General features: G+C 38.3%; 1 protein-coding gene and 1 long non-coding RNA gene across 3 annotated transcripts in view; one reads left to right on the top strand and one right to left on the bottom strand.

Moving 5' to 3' along the window:
- Window positions 1-13457, bottom strand: part of LOC111596051 (rap1 GTPase-activating protein 1) — a 109764-nt gene that overhangs the window by 11029 nt on the left and 85278 nt on the right. The gene's annotated exons all lie outside the window — the stretch shown is intronic.
- LOC111596052 lies at window positions 474-1834 on the top strand. The gene is made up of 3 exons (XR_002751236.2): window positions 474-591; window positions 657-1055; window positions 1311-1834. It is a non-coding gene; the product is annotated as an uncharacterized LOC111596052 (long non-coding RNA).

Below are 13457 nucleotides of genomic sequence, written 5' to 3'. Positions count from 1 at the left end.
ATTATGCCACTTTTTCTATGTACATTAACTAATTTCGGAGAGCTTTTAGCGATAGCAGCCTAATGTATGGCTTAGAAACTAAAAGAGCTTGAGTTCAGTTACGAAAGAAACGAATTTATTTGGGTATGGGAACTTGAGATTTAAAAACTTAGAAGTTATCGATATTTGGATTTATCGATCAAGCTAACCAAATAAATCCAAATTAAGAAAAGATATCGATTATTAGATTACATCTCATGTGTATCTTGTTTAACACAAAAGTTATCGATCAAGAGATATCGTTAACTGCAATTATCACTATAGTAAATAAAAGTTTCAATAGCTATTGATCCTCTATCGAGCATCTATCGACTTAGTTTGATAAAGTATGAAGAAAAGATATCCATAGCTGCATCAATCGAACTAGTAAATGAAACTATGAAAAGATGTCAGTATTTCCAGGCATATCCTGGCATTCTTACTCAAAAGTTATCGTTAAGCCAAATTAAAGTAAGCCAAGAGCTATCGAGCTACTGTGCACACATGTTTAGATATAGCTGTTGCCTAAGTATTCAAAGCTTCATCTAAATGAATTTCCTTAATGATGTTCAGGTCTGTAGAGCTAAAAATAATACCAAAACTGTTTCATTTCTTTAACAGCTCACAAAACGATATAGCTCTACATGTAATATGAAGTAAGAGTTCATTGCAAGCAACGTCGAGCTGAGCATTTCAGCTGCTGCTCAAAACCCCCTCAGCTCAGCTTATAGTTTTTTCAGAGCACCGCAAATTCTGGCATTCGGCTATTAAAGCCACTATTTGTCTGCCAACATTTTGATTGATTTATGATGAGCCAGCGAGAGATTTGAGAGATTTCTGACTCTTGCTGACTGCTTCTGACTCTTTGACCACCCTGTCTGCCTGCGTTGGCGTCATCCACAAAAAGAAAAGCCAAAAAATCATCAGCTGAACATTCACTTTTATACGCTCGACTCTTTCACTCAACTATAGCTATGTTTTGCAGCTGTATGTGTGGCTGTAGCTGTATCTGTATCTGTATCTGTATGCATAACTCGGTATGTATCTGACTTTTTGCATATTCGCGTTGGCTGCTTTAGTTTGATTTTTTCGGCTCTGCACAATGTGGGTCAACGCACGTCCGGCTCCTCGCAGCTGACAAAATAAAAAATAAAAAAAAAACAAAAACTTGCACATCGTTTATCTTATGCATTTGCAACTGTCGCCTGCTGTGTGCCTGTCAAACTGTAAGCTGCCAGCGACAATTGCCGCAAATTGCAAATGCACTTATTTATTTTGCGCTGTATTTTTAGCAAACGATTGCTTACAAGTGCAGAGCTCCCCCATGGCCCCTCTTTATGCCCCTGGGGCGCCATTGCGACTTATTGGCTGCATTATGATTGCAACGGATCGACGGCACCGGAGAAGCCAGACACAGATTTACGTATATATACAGTATATATATATATACAAGGCACTCGATCCCTGCAGCAGCCAGACATTTGTTGACTTATTTATGACTGCTTAATGCCTTTTTGGTTGTCTGTGAAAAACTATTTTATGGCACAGATTTGATTGGCTTTGTTGCTGACTCATTGAAAATTTGAGAGAGCGAAAGGAGCGGGAGTATGAACTATATATCCTAATCAAGATCTAGAGCAAATAAGCTGCTCTAAGAGTCTCAAAGACCATGAAATATTCAACAAATTAGTAAAGTGTGAAATATTTATGAAACCATTTGGCCAACTGTGAAAAAGAGCGCAGAAAACCGAGCTAAAATTGTTTCTAAATTTAGTTTGTAAAAAAATTAAATGAAAATTGAATAAACTCTTGTAAATACAGCAATAAATTAACAGCGCATAAAATTATTAAACAACAATAAAAATTGCTAACAAAAAACTGAAACACGCAATGCAAAGTAACAGTGGCTGCAATCAGTCAATGCACGCAGTCAGAGAGGGAGAGAGAGATGAGACAGAGATGAATTGATGAAGATTGGCATGTTGCATGCCGCATGCTGTTGCATGTGCCACAGCAATTAATAAAAGGCAAACAAAAAGCCTAGACGAGACTTTTTGACAGCTACTGTGATAACTGCCACAGGCCGCACAGACAAAGTGAAATGCAAACAAAATGAAAAATAAAACCAAAACAAAACAACTCAAATCAAAGTTAAGCAACGAGCAAAAGCGTCCGAAAAAATTGTTTAGTTCAGCAGAAGCAAAGCCAACTGCAAATAGATAAAGCTATATCTATATCCATATCTTATATATATATATATTTACTATGCAATGCAGTTAACACTTTCAACACACAACAAACAGTTCAGCATGATTCACGCTTCTTTTCGTGGCTTTGGGTGCGTTACAGTTTGGCAGTCACTGTCGCAACTTTCTTTTTACGAAATTTTTATGAAGAAATTTAAGAGAAGCAGCCAAAAAACAAGCGAAAAAAAACACTAACAACAACAGTTCACAGCAGCGTCTCGCTGATGAGCTATGGGCGTGGCAGGCGTGGGCGTGTTAACTACATATTTTCATAGGCTTTGCTTAAGGGCTTCCCTCGAGCTTTGTTTTGATTTTTTTCTTTATAGTTTTTTTTGGTGTCTGTGGCTAATGAATTTTTTAACACAACATTGCGAGCATTTCATTTAGAAAATCTACGAATTGACTTTCTTTCCCAGCCTGACAGAAAAAAAAAAACTAAACAAAAAACCGAAAAAACCGGAACCTCTGGCGGCTGTAGCTTAAGCGTTTGTTGCTTTGTATCTACAGCTGGTTTCTTGTCTATATCTTATTATCTTCTATTTTTTATATTTTACACACACGCGACGGCTTCGATTGTTGGCGATTTGAACCTTGGCTCTCTGGCTTGAATTGTTGTAGTCGTTTTCGAAAAGAATCGAAAACGAAAATTCGGCAAAAGCATTCAATTAGCAACAGAAACAGAAACAGCAACGAAAAAAACACTGATTTGATTATTAATTGAACTACAGTCAAGGCTGTTTTTCTTTTTTGTTATTCAAATTGTTGTAGATCTGCAGAGTAATGTATTTACATATATAAATGAGGTCAAGTAAGCGATCATGATGTGGATATTATGGCAGTAAATCAAATTGACAAGTGTTAAAAGCAGATTCATATCGTGAGTGCGCAGAAGAAGAAGAAGCAATGCCAAATCGACAGATTATCAAAGTCAAAGCAGAAGTAAGGGAATTCAATCAAATTTATTGATAAATGAGCTGTAAAAAGAGTTTTGAATTGAATGAAAAATGAATTTGAATTAGTTTTTTATGTATAAATTATATTTATATTAAAGTTCTTTACTTCTCGGAGCTCGTTTCTTTAAGTAAAAACAATTCAAAGTCTGTTCAAGTATTATAAATGTCAAAGACTTGAATTGTTTAACAATTTTGTGCTTAGGAACTACTCAGAAAAATGTGGCAATAAATTGCAGTTGTTCCAAGAGTAAAACTTGAGTACGGCAATACCATTTAAATGGAATACGAGACTGTGAAATTACACAATAAGAAAATTACTAAACACAGACTTGATTCTTAGAAATGAGCTGAAGACCAAAAAAGTCAATTATTTCTTTATTTATTGGGTGTGACTATAGTTTAAGACTAACATATGAAATAAATAAACAAATTAATAAGATATGTTTACAAGTTCTATTGAGTATTCTGGAAAGCGGGCGCAGATTCTTGTTGTTCAGTGAAATCAATTTGGCAAGCTTTAGCTCATCCTATATACACATAGGCATCATCATATTATGTCATCATCATCATCTTGTCATCATAATATAATTATATAAATTATATACATGATTATATGATTACATAAATAATATATATGATGAAGATGTGCTCATGGTATACATATAATAATAAAATATATGAAATTATATTTCGAAAAATGTTGCAAGCTTTACAGACCTGATGACAGCTATATTTTGATTATTATTAATCAACAAATTAACAAGGTTTAAAGTATTGGATTCTCCTGGTTCTAGCCACATTAAACATTACTATAGACTGCTGCTTTGCCTTTGCCCTGCTAATCTTGAACCATTTACGCATTGAATGGTTGCAGCTTTTGCCAGCGCAGACTTTTCTGTTTACCCAAATATAATATAAATATTATAGATAAATTATGAATATTTTTTCATTCACTCTTGAGCTTTAAGAACTATATTTAAATTAATTTTATAAGTTATGAGAGCGTCTATTCAACTAGAATGCTCTGCAGAACCCAACCATTTAGCTGTTTAGTAATTCAATATGTTCTCAAAGGTAATATTATTATGTCATATATGGCAGGCATTGTTCTCTATGTATAAAAGAAAGCAAAATAAAGAAACTGTTATACAATATAACAAAGGGAAATATAGATTGCAGATAAATCACATATTAAAAGCGAACGAGCTTAGTTGCACGCTTGAAATAGTGCAAGATTATAACAGTAGTATAACAAAAGTGTTATATAAAGATATAATAATAGTGTACAGTGCACGATTATAACACATGTATAACAGAAGTGTAATATATATAATAAGAGCACACATTACTACTACGACGAATCCAGCCAACTAATGTGGCTGGGCAGGTGCATAAGCGCTCACCTTTTCGCATGCATGAAATAACGCATGCCATTAGAACTGGCTTCAGAAAGGCCGCTCGTTTGTGACTTTGCAGCAGCCTTGGCTTAGTTGTAAGTTAGCTTTGGCTTGCATTTTTTGATGACTTGGCTAAAACTTTCAATGGAACAGCACTGAGCAGGTGGGTATGGAGGGTATGGTGGGTTCTTAGACGTCTAAGGTTTCTATGGCAGCCAGAGCCCCCCGCCCCACGCCCCTGTTGGCTGATCTGTTTACACAAAGCCTAAGCTTCGACTGCATTTAAGAGCCAACTGCTAAGAGCTCGGCTTACAGTAAGCCACCAGCTAGAATTTGGTTTTCTTTGGTGGGAGAAACCAGTTAACGACTCAACTTTCAGTTTTTCAGCCAGCTAGGAAAAATGACAAGCGGAAAACATTGTTTACATGCGAGCGATTACGAGACGCAAATGGCGAATGGCAAAAGGCAAATTGCGGCTTGAAATGATTCGCAGAATAAAAACGAAAAGAGCGAGTGAATAAATTATTTATTGAGAGGCGTGGCAGATTTCAAGGCGCATTTGATTAGCATATAATCAATCGAGGCTTATCCACCTGCCTGAGAACTCTTTTAGCCATATATTTTTTTTCATCTGTTTCTTTTGCCTGGCTTTTTTATGGTTTCATTGACTGATCGCTGATTAGCTTGGCGAGTTGAGAGTTCTTTTCTTTTCTTTGAACCTGATTGATAAATTATGTGGCTCGGCTGCTTAAATTGTGGCTGCATTGCATTGTATTCTGGAACTTAACTGCTTTAGTGCCGTTGCTAACTGTTGTTAGATGTACTTTGTTTTGCTTCTCACCTATCGACGCTTCGATGGCCTTACGCTTAATTTATGCCAGACAACAGAGCAACAACAACAGCTATAGACACGGCTATAAACCCCATGGCCTTGTAATAGTTCTAGGCACCAATAAGTTGGCCGAAACTCTGCTGGCAACTCTGTTTTAATGCCCTTTGGTTAACACCATTGGGCTGAACGGATGGCTTGAGCTGTGAAAAAAAGTAGTTAATTGGCAAAAGTTGTCATGGAAGTAGGTTAATATAAACCAGATAGCTGAGACGTTTGGGCTATATAATTAAATTGCTATACCAAATTATCAGATATGAATGATATTAAGTTAACAGTTAGCTTAGCTTAGTTAGAAATTCTTCAATTTGAATTTATATCTATGACATACTCAAGATCTATTTCTAAACTCAAGTTCAATCTAAAACTAATGAAAGACTTCAAAAAGAAATCAATTTCGCTTTTCAACAACTTAAAGGGTATTCAATGCTTCAACACTTGCATTTAGTTGTCGAATTTGGTTTTTTTGTTGGCCAAAAAAAAACAGTAACAGAAAAAAGTTGCCTGGCATGTTGCACTCTCTCTGTGGCACGCCGGAAAAGCATTGTTTATTGTTATTTGTTGGCTCGCTCAGCAGTTTGCTGCCAACTTTCGCTGGCATGAGAAAAGTTGTGTGTGAAAAGCGCCTGTCTATGTAAATGCTATATCCGTGTGTCTTGGTCTATCTCCCTCACTCTGTCTGCCTGTGTGCGTTGGCATTTGCTATAACAAGGCTATAGAAATTAGCTCTGACATAGATATACAAGTTACAAATCGAAGCGTTTGAGCATGACAATCAATTCAAGTGCAAATGCTTAATGCTTAAGCCGAATGGCTACGAAATTGCCCCCTCCTTCTCCAATCAAGCCGTGCACATGCCACGCGACCCTCCGCCTCCCACCATTCCTCGTCCGTCGAAGGCTGACAAGTGAGCGGATCATTGGCGGAGTGGCCCAACTTGTTTGCTGATGTGCAAAATGATGATAACTTTGACATATTCAACGCGAAACGAGAGCGTATCAAATGAGCTGGCGAAACGAGTTTGAGTCAAAAAAAAATGAGACAATAAAATAATAAATATGCAAAAACAATGCAAAAGGTAACCTGGCATAAAGCTAAACAGCTCAGTGCATCCCAAACTGGGTTAAGCCATTATCAAAAGACAACGAGAATTACGAGCTGAGACCCTGAGTTTATTTTTGTAAGCTGCTTATGCAGATCAGCAGCTCAGTGTGACCATATTGGTGTCCATAAAAAATGTGACCAAATATGTTTCATTTAAATGCAGAATTGCAAAATGCGAAGAGGTTATATAAAAATGGGAATCTATAGCAAAAGTTGACAAATTTTGTGACTAGATATAGAGTTTAATTAGTTTCAGTGTTGAAAAGTATGCTAAAGAGCTATCAGGGGTTGGTATACAATACTAGATGAGCTTAGAGTTAACCTGTTATCAGAAAAGCTTAGATAGATTTTCAGTGTTAGCATATTTAAAAAGGCAAGTGTTCGAAAAAGCTTAGCTAGTGTTGTAAAATGTTGCAAAAATTGTTAATAATTGTTAATGATGTTAAATGAGTTTTGGTTAGTGTAAAATTGCGGATGTAACGATATTGATTTTCGAAAATGTATCAATAGTGTTAAAAAGCATTACGGAATAGTGTTGTACAATGAGAAAAAAGAAAAAAGTTGTAAGATGTGGCTCAGAAGTTGAGCTTCGCTTATTTCGTAACAAATACACTCGTTGATATCCATCCGAAAACAGTGTTGCAAAGTCATAGAAATAAGTGAACTCATATATATGAGTAAGCCACTCAACTAGTGTTGTTAAGTGTTTCACAACGTGCAGGCAGCTGTTATTGCAAAAAAAGCTTAGCTAATAATGCTTACTATTAATAGCTTTCTGCCCAAAGTAATACAGTGTTGTATAACGTGCACAGAAACTCATCAAACTAAAGTGCTTAGCTCATTGCTGGGCGTTGTAATCAAATTATTTTTAGTTTAATTGCGCACAAATTACTTACAAAACTCGCTTGAACGCCCCTTTGCCAGACCCCGCCCCTTCCCTCTTTGCTTCAACTCAACCCCTAGCAGTGTTAATTGTATTGCTGTTTCGTGAAGTTCGCGCGACTGCGATGACCTAACCAATGCGCATTCCATTGGCCAGCGATGACGGCGACAACTCCCCAAGAGGTAGAGAGAGAGAGAGAGAGAGAGAGAGAGAGAGAGAGAGAGAGAGAGAGAGAGAGAGAGTGAGTCTACCAATTATGGCCAAGAGCAAGTGTTGTTCTTGCTCTTGTTGTAGTCGCTTAAGTTAATTTGTTTAATTTTCGTAAAATGGCCAAACGCGCTGAGCAGATTAGGCCCATTAATGGGTTAATAATGAGCCCAACGCAATATTAATAATAAAAAAAACTTCTAAAGACTAATTAGAAAAGAGCTTTCAGTCCATTTGGCAGCCAATTTTAGTTTTGGTTATTGAAAGCACATTACGCATTGGGGTCAGTACGCGGCACAGTTGGACAGCCACTGGCCAGTTCGTTGAACTGTGCTGCAGCCATTAAACCGCTAACCAAGTCAACGACTTGGCCTTTTTTCACTGCTGTTGTGACACTTTACAGCCAAGAGGTGAACCTTTTTTCGCACTTGATGCGCATTAAATCGTTTCTTGTGGCATGCGCCAAACGATCTTTAATCTAAATGGGTTTTTAGCCCGTGTTTTGTGGCTGTCATATGGTGTTGACATGACCTGAACGTCTAACGGTACATTAGACACCTTCAAATTGAACTGTCGATAAATGTCTTTCAGTTTCAAGTTCGTCTAGTACAGCTTAACTAACACTGGCAGACATTACTCAACACTTAAACTGTCTAAACTCACTTAAGCTTTCGCTTCTTAAAGAATCTAATGGAAACGTCAATAAATATTTGACTCCAACTTTTTTCTTATTCTATTGCAACACTCGCAAACTGCAAATTGCGGTATCCTGTTTGCTGCACCTGCTGCTGCTGCAGGATGCGGTGGCACGTGGCAGCTGCCCCTAAAAAAACTAAGCCAACAACAGCCGCAACATATAAAATTTCAAATTGGCAGCTGTTATGAGCTGTCAGTGGCCAAAAAGGCAAGCAAAATGTAATTAATAAGCAAAGAAAGAGAACAGGAGAGAGAGAAGCAAAAAAAAACTAAAGCGTAAAAGGAAGTCCAACAAAATCCCACGTCTGACAACTGGCCGGAAGCAGCCAGTGGGCGCGTGAGAAGTCAACAAAAGAAGCCGAAGTCGCAGAGACGCAGCGACCCTTGGCAGCCGCCACCGGGCCCAGACCACAAAATGCATCCTTCCGCCGTAGGGGCCGTAGATGGGGCAAATGATTGAGCGGCGCGCTTCCTGTGGCAGCCAATGCGAACTGAAGCCGAAACCGAAGCCGAAACCGAAACCGAAACTGAAACTGAAATTGACGTCAATTCTGGGCCAAACTAATAAGCGAACAATAGCTCTTAACTTTCGGGCTTGGGCAGAGCAGCGTGGAGACGAGGTGCTAGCGGGGCGTGCCAGGCGTGTGACACAAATTTTATTGACAGCTTTAGGAACAGCCAAATGGTATTAAATGTGTGCCATGAGTTGACACAATAAAAACAAAACTAGAAGAAAGCGCTGAATCATTGACAAGACGACGATCTAATGCTCTAGCAGTAAAGGGGCTAAGAGCTGATACCAGATGAGAATATAGACAACTAACTAAATGCAATATATCAAAAAGTGACTTAATATATTTCAAATGATATACGATCGAGCTTTGCTCTGACTGTATGATATAGACAATTGAGTTAGTTATGATTATATGATCTATAATTACTTATGCTCATATGAAATAGAGAACCAATCTGTTCTAGGCCAGCTTCTTTTCAAGATCCACAACAAGCCTTTAGCTGAGAGGCCAAAGGCAACATACAAAGTCAGCTGTTAGCTCTGCCTACTATAGCTTATCAAAATCATTTTCCCATATGCATAACATATACCATCACAAAGTTGGACTACCCTTTAGAGGAGAGTGTATGAGCTCAAATAACTTTTCTATGTAGCCAAACCAAACTATGATTAGCTGCCACGTGAGTGACAATCATATTAATTATTGTTTGCTCAGCGCAGCCCTCACTCCTAGCTGGGCTGTCCCTTGATATGCCCCTATATAGTCTGATGACTATATAGTAAATTGCCTGGCCCAAACTGTCATGACAATGTTTTTTGCCTTTGCTTTTGTTGCTGTCGTTTTATAAGCCGCGTTTATTGTTTTATGGCACGACGCTGTTGCAGCTGGCCCCAAGGATTCGCTGCATAAAACATGAGCCACACACACACATGTGTAGTGTGTGTATGCCCTGACAGCTGCGTATGTGGAGCAGCCATTGCGTGTCAGCGGCAAAAGTTCAAAGTTGACGCATTGGCAGCAACATTTGCTGCGCAATAAATCTGAGCCCGCAGGCAAAACATTTCAAATGCATTACGCGACAGCCCGCTGGGAGGAATAGCTTTAAAATACATATATCTTAGGACTTGACTCCCACGAGTGAACGTATTGAAAATCAATTTAATAATTGATTTGTTATTGATCAAATTATAATGAGCTTTGGCTTTCAATTTAATGAGATTAGGCCAAATGATTTGAATAATTTAGAGTTGTAATTGAGAAACTAAATTGACAGAGAAAGAAAAGGAAAACGATTTTAGCTCTAAGATAAAGAATTTTTCTTTGCATTTTAATTTCTATGCTAACAACTGCCACCTAATAATGACTTATAATTTCTTTGAAGTTATGCAAATTCAATTTCACTGCACTACAGTTTGGCAAGCGCTGTGCGGTGGCCACACACCAGCAATCACGAGGCGGATCGGGGGCCAGTTGCAAAACCCGCTTTAATGTCTGGGACATGTTAAAGTGCTGCTGGCAAGCATGCCATAAATTCTAAGACTTGGCCAGACATTTTTATTAATGACGCAAAGTCTCTCTCTTTTGCTCAAAGACTGGACTTGCAGCCGAACAGGTGCCGTGCAGCTGAGGTGGGCAGGGCGGGCGGTGGGCACTTCCTAGCGCCCACTTCCTGAGACACGACTTTGGTGCTTGGCAACCGGCAAGTGGAATTGCTGACTGGCCAGAACCAGAACTTGGCTCGATCGTTGGCCGCTTGCATAATTAACAGAGCAACAGCAACAGCAACACAAGTGGCTAATGCAGTTAGCTGTAGTGAATACCGTTAATACCGGAGACAAACAACAAAAAACGTAGCTGAAACTGAGACTCGACTGCATTTGTTGTTGTTGTTGGTTCCCATAATCAAAGCGCAACTTCATGCGGCAACTGCAGCGCCTAATGCAATATACAAAAAAATTTAAGACTCTTTTGTTTGCAGCAAGTGGCAAGCCCCTTAGCCGCCCCTTCTCTCTCTAGCTCTATCTCTATAGACTAAGCTCATGTGCGCATTGTGTTACTATTATAATTATTTGCCATAAATTATGGGAACTCTTGGCAGGCAGACAGACAGCCAGAGTGGCAGACAGAGGCAGCGTTGCCACATCGCTTAATTACCCAGCGGCTATCTAATGTGTGAGTGCCTTACCTCCCTCTACTCCCCTCAACCCTTGGGATTCTCCTCCTCCCCTGCCCACACTTTACGCACTCTTCGTCTCTCACTCTCCATATGCAGGCCCCGCCATTGGAGTTTCTTTCCTCTTGCTCTGCTTCTAATGTGCGCGTGTCTCAGTTCCCCCTCTTTTTGGAGTCGTCTCCCTCTCTCCAGACTCTCTCATTTCTTACTTCACTCTGTTGGCTAATGGAGCAATCTTTTGCTGCGAGTTCACCAAACTCGCAACATCCGCGCAGTCAGAAAAAACAAAAACAAAAAAACTTATTCTCTGATAATAATAATAATAATGATACATGTACAGTAGAAATTGCCTAATTTGCACGCTCTGCTGTAAGCCGCGTCATTTTCTGTTTTCTTCAACTTTCCATATGACACTTAAAAATAGATAAATTCTTTGAAACTTTCTAAAAACCTGAATGAATTAATTATATTTAAAACAATTAAGTTTGAAAAATGAAGAATAATAATAAAGCTAATTGAAACTAGTTTTGAAGTGTTGAAATATGTTAAAAGAAGATCACTTTTAATATATAAAAACTGAGCTTTTTCAACTTAAATTGATTATGAGATCTGCTAAATTGTAACTGAAACAATCCAACTTCGTTTAGTTAAGGCTTTAAAAGCTCATCTTATGAATGCGAACTGCAAAAATTCTAGCTGAAGGGTCTCAAAGATAGGAATAGTTAAGCTAGATTAACAAACTGTATCGTTTATAATTGATAGATAATTGATAAGCTCATTAAAGCTGCTTAGTTGGTAAGTTTTTTAAAGCTTACAAAAGCTTCGCATATAGTTTAAATGCAAAGTCAAAGTCAAGCAATGGTTTCATGGCTAAATTTTCATTGACGCTTAAGTCTTCATTTTAGCATTAATCAATCATGGTTTTCCCTGTTTAGCAATCTTCACTGTATTATTAAATTGTCCAGTTCAATGTACATCCAACAGTTTAATTTGATAGACTTCGTGTGTGGTGAAATGACCTTGAACATTTTACAAATTGGCAATTTGAGTGTGTGTGGAAATCAATGTAAATTGTGTTCCATTAGCTCATTAATGCGCCACTCAGTTAATTAATCAAACATTTTGCCTAATTGCTTAATTAGCGAGCTCAGCGCACCAGCAGCCGCCAGCCAACAATATCAACAGCAATTTTCATCTCAATTTTCATCAAGTGAAGTCAAGTCAAAGTCTTGTGTTTATGATTTTTTCGGCTCTAATGCCTAAGCAAATATGTATTCTGGCCCTTTTCGCTGGCAGAAATATAAATTTGAGCTGTCGGCTCAGAAACTCATTTCCGTTGTTTGGTAGGCCCCATTCATCAAATGATGTCATAGCTCTGATATATATACATATGTATATATGTATAGAAATTCCTCATATATGTAATTAAAAGTTGTCACAAAGTTCGTTTCCCACACACGCTTTTCGTGCTTCGCTCCATTGAGCCCAATGGCCAACAACAGTGAACGGATATTTGGTTATGTGGTATGTTCTCAGCATTCTCTCTCGATTCTCTTGTTGCTGGATATCGGTTTACGACAGGCGGTGCGAGAGGTGGCGGCGGCGGGCTTTGGCTAGATTTTCTCAGGGCGCCAGTGGCTCGATTTGACATGTCGGAGACATGTTTCTGCTCTCATGATTAAACACGTCTTAATGCTCTTGCTTAGCTGACGCGCCTGTCGAGGGCCCAACTCAAGGAAATGGCCTGCAATCACTGGGGAAATTAAATGCAAAAAGTACAAAGACGTGGCAAATGGCCAGACTTGATTGTGGCATACACTGTTTTGGGCAGTTTAGGGGCTGAGAATGTGTGATGTCTAAATAGGGTTTTCTGTAAAAGCGGACGAAAGGCTAAGATAACTCTGAGAAGATGTTTACTTTCCATATTATCAGGTTATATTCTATACAGAATCTAGGTCTAAATTACATAATTTATAGCAGAATATATACGGAATATATCAAACTAATAATAATATAAAAATGACTAAAATAAATAAATAAATAATAAATAAAATATATAAACAATTCCAGAATTATCTCTTGTCCATATATTTCCCTTTTCTATATATATCTCCTATGTCTATATATTTCCCTCATCTATACAGTTTATCTCTGCATGCTTGAATATGCCAAATTCAGGCATCGTCTCTACTTTCTCTTACTTTACCTTAAAGCCAATCTACCCACATCTCTATTTCATATACAGAGTATAAAACGTGCACGCCCTTAGGCAACTGCTCAGATAAATAAAATCGATGCCACACTCACACACTCAAACACTCAAACACTCACACACTCGAGCACTCACACGTCACCTGCTTTCGGCAAAAGCCTCTG

This window comes from Drosophila hydei, unplaced genomic scaffold (assembly GCF_003285905.1).
Source record: "Drosophila hydei strain 15085-1641.00,03,60 unplaced genomic scaffold, DhydRS2 tig00008114-arrow-pilon, whole genome shotgun sequence".
Classification (NCBI taxonomy): Eukaryota; Metazoa; Arthropoda; class Insecta; order Diptera; family Drosophilidae; genus Drosophila; species Drosophila hydei.
This window is presented reverse-complemented; position numbering and strand designations above follow the sequence as displayed.